We start from the raw sequence: 7,436 nt of genomic DNA, 5'->3' as shown, positions 1-7,436 counted from the left end.
ATAAAGGTTTCCATAGGGATTAAAAGTACAGATCTAAGTAGGGTTCTCACCAGCATCCCGGCAAAGCCCAGGACCACCCCAGACGATCCGGGATGAAAATATTGTTGCAGTCTCAATAACCCCGGTAGCACTACGGCGAAACTTAATTTTCATACTTATAACAACCAGGATGAACTCCGGGCCATCCATGCAGAGTCCAGTTGAAACTACAGATAATGCAGATAGTAAGTGGACGACGGATGACCTAACACGCTGTTAATTCTTCGATCAAAGAGATTATAAAAGCTGAGATCCATGCTAGCACAGCCCCAGATGATGTCGGCAGAGTCCCGGATGATCCCGGCAGAGCCCCGTAGGTCAGATAGAGTGCCGACAATCACCGGTAGAGCCCCGGAAGAGCCCTTGATCATCCCGGACGTTGCCGACAGATTTACGGACGTACTCCGGTCGTTCCTGGATCACCCGACCTCGACCACCGAGACTCTAGCAGGATGCTTGTGAGATTGTTAAAAAAGTTTAAAAATGTATTTGAAAATAAGTTTATTGTTGGATACAGTCAATCTCCCTTACTATTAAAAGGGAAAAAGAATAAGTTAAACAGAGGTGCATTGTACTGGTGCTTTACACCGGGCACTTAAAAGAACCAGGGTCGCCTCTGGAACGGGGCGTATTCTGTATCATGCACTATCCCCCGAAAAATAACTATACTAACAATCTTAAGGGGACGTTGGTCATATGGGCAACCGGTACCAACGATAAAAAAGTCAAAATAAAATAAGTTATATGCCCCCCCCCCCCTTTGAAGAAGTGGGGGTATATTGCTTTGCCCATGTCGGTCGGTCGGTCCCGTAGACCATGCCATTTCCGCTCAATAACTAGACAATGCTTTGGCTGATGGTCCTCATATTTGGTGTTGAGGTTGGCCATGACTAGTAGATGACCCCCATTGATTTTAGGGTCAGTAGGTCAAAGGTGAAGGTCACAGTGACTTCACCATGAAAAGCTTGTTTTTTAAGAAGACATTTTGTGTGTAACATTGTCTCATTGACAACTACAGGGTTTACTCAATTCATGGACCCATGGGTTATATTGGTTCTGCCCAATGGCAATGATATACATGTATTCCATAACAAATTTACTATGCATTTTTATACACATTTAAAAATCTAACGTTATAATATAAAATTGGCTGTATTTAGGGGGGGGGGGGGGGGCATACATGTTTTACAAACATATCTTGTTAACATCTGCATTGCGCTACTCTACACTTATAGCTATATTCAGTGTCGTCACTCGAACTCAACCTCCACTCAAACTCGGGAAAGGCTTCCTTTAGGACGAATTGAGGACGCCTTGGTCAAGGTGAACTCAAGTATAGAATTGGTATTCATATTTGAAAGTCTTCCTCGACTTACCCGAGGAGGTTTGAGTAGCAAATCACCCGTAAAATTACTGTTATAGGTGATCTGTTCAAAAAGATATACAATAATTACATAATTCATTATGTATATCAACTGGGTTTCAAGATAAGTATTGAAGTATCATAAATATGAGTTTGGTACAGACATCATTTGTACATGTACTTTTGAAAATGACTTGCAGAATAAAACGTTGACTAATGAGCAAGTGGTCTGTGTACAATAATAATTCATCTATATTTAAATTATATTCTTGCTTCTACCATCAAATTGCTGAAGTCTATCGACAGAATTAATTTATTCTACGTTTTTTGAAAATGTATTAATCAGGTTTTGAGTTATTTTCACGACTAAAGCGCAGTTTGATTAAAAGTGAACACTAATATAACTTGAAAATGTGAAACATTTTGGACAGAAAAAGAGGTATACTTATTTCTACCATATTCATTTATTCAGTTGATGCACATAAACTAATAGTTTTCTTAACATTTGATGAATTTGTCTTTACGTACAAAAATGGTTGTTACTATTAGATTGGTACTTTTGGATATTCATAGAATTGTGTATTGAAATCTCTTCTGATGATGCTGAACGTCAACGACACTGGGATGCACAGGGGTACATATTATATCGAGGGGCACAAAACTCTTACATAACTCATTCATAAAGCGATAATAATGTCTAAGTACCCAGTTAGCATAATATTATTTATTTCCTAGTCTGTCTATCTGTCTGTCTCTTGTTTTTATCTACATGTATACACATTATACTATTTTTGTGTATATCGAACATTTTCAGATCAAAATCGCTATAATTGTGAAGTGATGATCTGTATTTTCCTTCAGGCAAAGACTGCTGACCTAAGGGTTTTTTTTTTCGGTATAATAAAATAAATAACACATGGCTGTCGGGGTGATAGAGGATATTGCCAACCCTTGATCTGGCATATTACCCTCGGCTGCGCCTCGGTGTAATATACCAGTTCTCGTGTTGACAATATCCTCTATCACCCCGACAGTCATGTGTTAATTATATATTATTATACCTCAATATATCCTTCAATGTAAACTCTCATAGGCCTACAATGTGTTCTGATCGAATATCACCCTCCTAGAATATATTCCCCGGGGATTATTTCTTATATCTTATGACTGAATGTACATGTTATCAATATACTTATCCTGTTTTGACTTGATCATGTTCTTCTGTTAAAAATTCATGTCTGTATTTCTTGCATTGTAAATGGCTATGTATGTATGTAAACACATATTATGCTAATAAACTATATGTTATGTTATGTTATGTTATTTCTTATATCACCCTTGGGCACATAGCTCTTACATAACTCTGTATTCATAATAGCGATAATGCCTAAGTAACCAGTTAACATAATGCAAAAATATACATACTAATACAATTTAAATAGTTTATAAAAAAAATCTTTATTTAGCAAAGAATCCCACGTGGAAAGCGAAAAGTTCGTGCGAAACTGTTACAAGCTTGTACATGTTCACGTGTATAAAATTGCTACACATGAAAATTTTATAGATAGTTGTAATTTTGCATCCATTAATAATAATTTACATCGGGGGTAAACCAGAGGGTAAAATCAGGGTTAGTTTGATAGACTGTTACAGTATCCGATACATTAAATTACAAATTAACATAAGAAAGGTTGAGACATTTATCGTTAACCGATTTGGACATTTATGAGCACCTAATTTGTTGCAACATTTTTCGTTAGTTTTTGGACATTTATCGTTAAAGGAGTTTTGGACATTTATCGGCGATTGAGACATTTATCGTCAATTTTTGGACATTTATCGTCGTTTGGACATTTTTCGACGTTTGGACATATATCGGCGCTACAATACTTTCAAAGAATTTATCAATATAGTAATGTTTTCCAATTTATCTGAAAATAAGATTGCATTGGAAACGTATCGATATGTTTGTATGTAGAGCAATAAACAAGGCTTTCTCACAAGGACCTATGTCGTTTACACTCTCAGAGAATCAAAACATGTATTCCAAAAAGAGATATGTCTAGAATTGAAAAAAAAAAAAAAGAAAAAGAAAAAACAACTACAAAAATAACAAACAGACAAACAAAAAATCTTGCGACCAATTTCTCTTTTAAATTGCGTTTCAAGAGACATTTAGATGTGCAAGTGAGTAACGATCAAACAGGTTTATTAAAGGCAGATTTATATAGGGAAAAGGGAAAAATTCTATATTTTATTATAATTATGAAAGAACAGGTAATGTCCTTTTAAAATACTTTTACGACAACTTTCTTAAAAGTTATTTTAAAATTTACTAAAGGCACACATCCGATGAATAATGTTTTTAGTAAACCTACGACAAAACCTACCTGTTTATCAAAATGATGTGAAAAAATAAGCATAACATAAAGCGAAGATGATTGAAGTTACAATCTTTTTCTTTACCTTTTAAATCATCAGATTGATTATTTGAATGGATTCAGCGCAGAATATTTACACAGTTTTGAGAACTGTACTTTATCAACACATTATTTAACCAAGAAAATTCAAAGTAAAAAAGGAGGAAGCTGACAAAAATTTATAAATTTACATGTCTTTTAGTAATGCATTCCAATTTGAAAAAAAAATCAACAGTTCCCAGTTTTAAGTGATTAGATATGTCAGGTATTTAGAATTGACATAAGAACTAAAATAAGTAAAACAGGGCATAACATTTCGAAAATGAATTTTTAGAATTATCTGCCCTGCTAAATGGTGACAAACTTTATGTTGAATATGTATATCAAGTTTTAATAAATGAGTTTAATTATTTCTGAGAAAATTGACCTGAACAAAAATGTTAACCATGGCCACTATCAAAGATGAAAATTGGCATAACTTCGTATAAAATAAGTTTAAAATAACTGCCCGATTAAAATGGCGTCCTTTTATGACAATGAACTTGTCTTCCAAGTTTAAAGTCAATTGCTTTTATACTTTTTGAAAATATAAACCTTTACGAAATGTTTAACCGCCGCCACCAACTTCAATTCCGACGCCAACAAAAATACCATGAAAAAAGCTGTATTATTGTTTCTTCGAGTGGAGCTTAAATAAAATGATATTACTACAGCATCTACTAAATATGTTAGTTTTTGGCATTAGCCTATAGTTTCACAAAATAAAACTGAAATGTGTTTTCTAATATAAGACTTTATCAACTACTAGTAAGTGACCCCAGGTGCGGGACAAACAATAACCTAAGGGGCAAGATTGTAGGGTGAACAAGGCAATGCTTCATGTCAAATATCTAAACTCTAGGCATTTAGATTCACGAAAAATACTTAAATGTATTTTAATACACAAAAATATATTACATTATTAACTCCAATGTCTAATATTGACCTAAGAGGCATGATTTCAAACAGTCATTTTGTGGTTTCACACTATGAATATTTTTTATATTTCAATGAATGCTATATTTTTCTGATCATTCGGGATCATTGAGTCCAGTGCGTTTAAATGTTGAGAATTGAGTACCGCTCACGCCGGTAATAAGGGGCGTTAGGGATGTACTTTTTCATTATCCCTCATGTACAGACTCAATCGAACCGATTCTGCAATTTTTATGTTATTTTGCTGACCGGACACAATAAACTGCTAACAGACGGACGGACGGATAACCAATGCATGGCCAGCATTTGGCGTAAAATAGTAAAATAAGCTTTCATCATCAGTTACAGTGTTAAAAACCGGCAGCCCTTATATCAAGGAAACATTTTCAGAAATTTTCAAGCACATTTAACTCTTTCCATGTTCTGGTCATATGCTAGCATATGGGGGATCTATCTGGCAGGTATTCCTCTAACATTCAAGATATTCTTCAGAATTTTATGAGTTGACAGATTTGATTTTCCTGCGATATTGGTTATCTGGGTGATCTTTATAAGTGATTATTACACTTATATAGCCAAGCAAGGAAATCGTATTTATAATTAATTACCAAGACATTCGTCTGTCTTTAAGCACAATTCGAACATCGCAAGTAGAAAATCTCTATGCTGAAGCAGCAGAACCTTCGGTTTTTCTATGAAGAAAAAGCTTTGTCTTCAATATGCAGCTAAAATATCACGGAATAGTAAAATTCCGGCTAGAAAAAAACAACATTTTACAACCAAATTGCAGCGACAAAGGAAGTAAAACCATTTGCCCTTCGCGAAAAAGATAGTTTAGAAAATCTTAAAATAGACCCAAAACATATACTGTACAAGTGGTTCATACATTGAGACGACCAGGAAACAAACTTAACTAGTGGTTTCATTACAAACCTAACGTCCAGGTTACTTTCCTTACCCAAACTTTAATAGTGTTTCAACACCTATTACGTTTCCAAAAGATACTCCTACAAATTTAAACTAATGTTCATACACCGACGTCCAGGTACTCCTAACAAATTTAACTAGTGTTTCATACACCTAGACGTCAAAGATACTCCTACAAATTTAACTAGCGGCTCATACACCTACACGTCCAAGATACTCCTACAACTTTACTGTGGTTTATACACTAGACGTCCAGGGATACCTCCTACAAATTAAACTAGTGTTTCATACACCTAGACGTCAAGGATACTCCCCTACAAACTTAACTAGTGGTTTATACACCTAGACGTCAAGGATACTCCGTACAAATTTAACTAGTATTTCAATACACCTAACGTCAAGGATACTCCTACAAACTTTACCCTATGGTTCATTTACACCTTAGACGTCCAGGGATACTCCTACAAACTTAACTAGTGGTTTATACACCCCAAGACGTCCAGGATACTCCTACAAATTTAACTAGTGTTTCATACACCTAGGACGTCAAAGGATAACTTCCTACAAACTTAACTAGTGGTTCATACACCTAGACGTCCAGGATACTCCTACAAACTTAACTAGTGGTTTATACACCAAGACGTCCAGGTTACTCCTACAAATTTAACTAGTGTTTTCATACACCTAGACGTCAAAGGATACTCCTACAAACTTAACTAGTGGTTCATACACCTAGACGTCCAGGATACTCCTACAAACTTAACTAGTGGGTTCATACACCGTAAGACACCCAGGATAACCTACAAACTTAACTAGTGGGTTCATACACCTAGACATCCATGACACTCCTACAAACTTAACTAGTGGTTTATACACCTAGACGTCAAGGGATACTCCTTCAAATTTAAACTAGTGTTTCATACACCTAGACGTCAAGGATACTTCTACAAAAACTTAACTAGTGGTTCATACACCTAGACTATCCAGGATACTCCTACAAACTTAACTAGTGGTTTATACACCAAGACGTCCAGGATACTCCTACAAATTTAACTAGTGTTTCATACACCTAGACATCTAGGAGACTCCTACAAACTTAACTAGTGGTTCATACACCTAGACGTCCAGGATACTCCTACAAACTTAACTAGTGGTTCATACACCTAGACGTCCAGGTTACTTCTCCAGTCTTTACTGGTGGTTCAGACACCTATACGTCCAGAAAATTTTAAAATAGACCCAAAACATATTCTTAAAAATGTTGAAGAACATGTTCCTTCATTGACCTACAATTTTCCAGAAGATAATTTAAGTCTTACAAATTTTAATAAAAAAGGCGTCCAATTCTCCTGATTTTTTTTTCAAAATTCAAAGATTTTATGTAATTTACAAGAACGGTTCCAATGATGGTTGCAAAGTAGATGCAGCCGTCTTTGAAAGAGTAGAATGAGGCTACGCAATATTGCATCTATACTTACAGCTGAAGCAATTTTTACAGAATAATTGTAACGATTTTTTAAAATTATTTCAGATATACTCTGTCCGTGTAGATCTAATTACAAATTAAAAATCGAAAATCCAATTATATATTTGGTTGCGATTTCATGATATCTCAAAATCCAATTCAATGAAAAACATTATGCTTAATCCCAAGCCGCGTAGAAATACGAAGAAAAGAAAAAGTAGATATTTTGGCTAAACAATCTTCAAAT

This window comes from Ruditapes philippinarum, unplaced genomic scaffold (assembly GCF_026571515.1).
Source record: "Ruditapes philippinarum isolate M1 unplaced genomic scaffold, ASM2657151v2 ctg7598_1_1_1_1, whole genome shotgun sequence".
NCBI lineage: Eukaryota > Metazoa > Mollusca > Bivalvia > Venerida > Veneridae > Ruditapes > Ruditapes philippinarum.
This window is presented reverse-complemented; position numbering follows the sequence as displayed.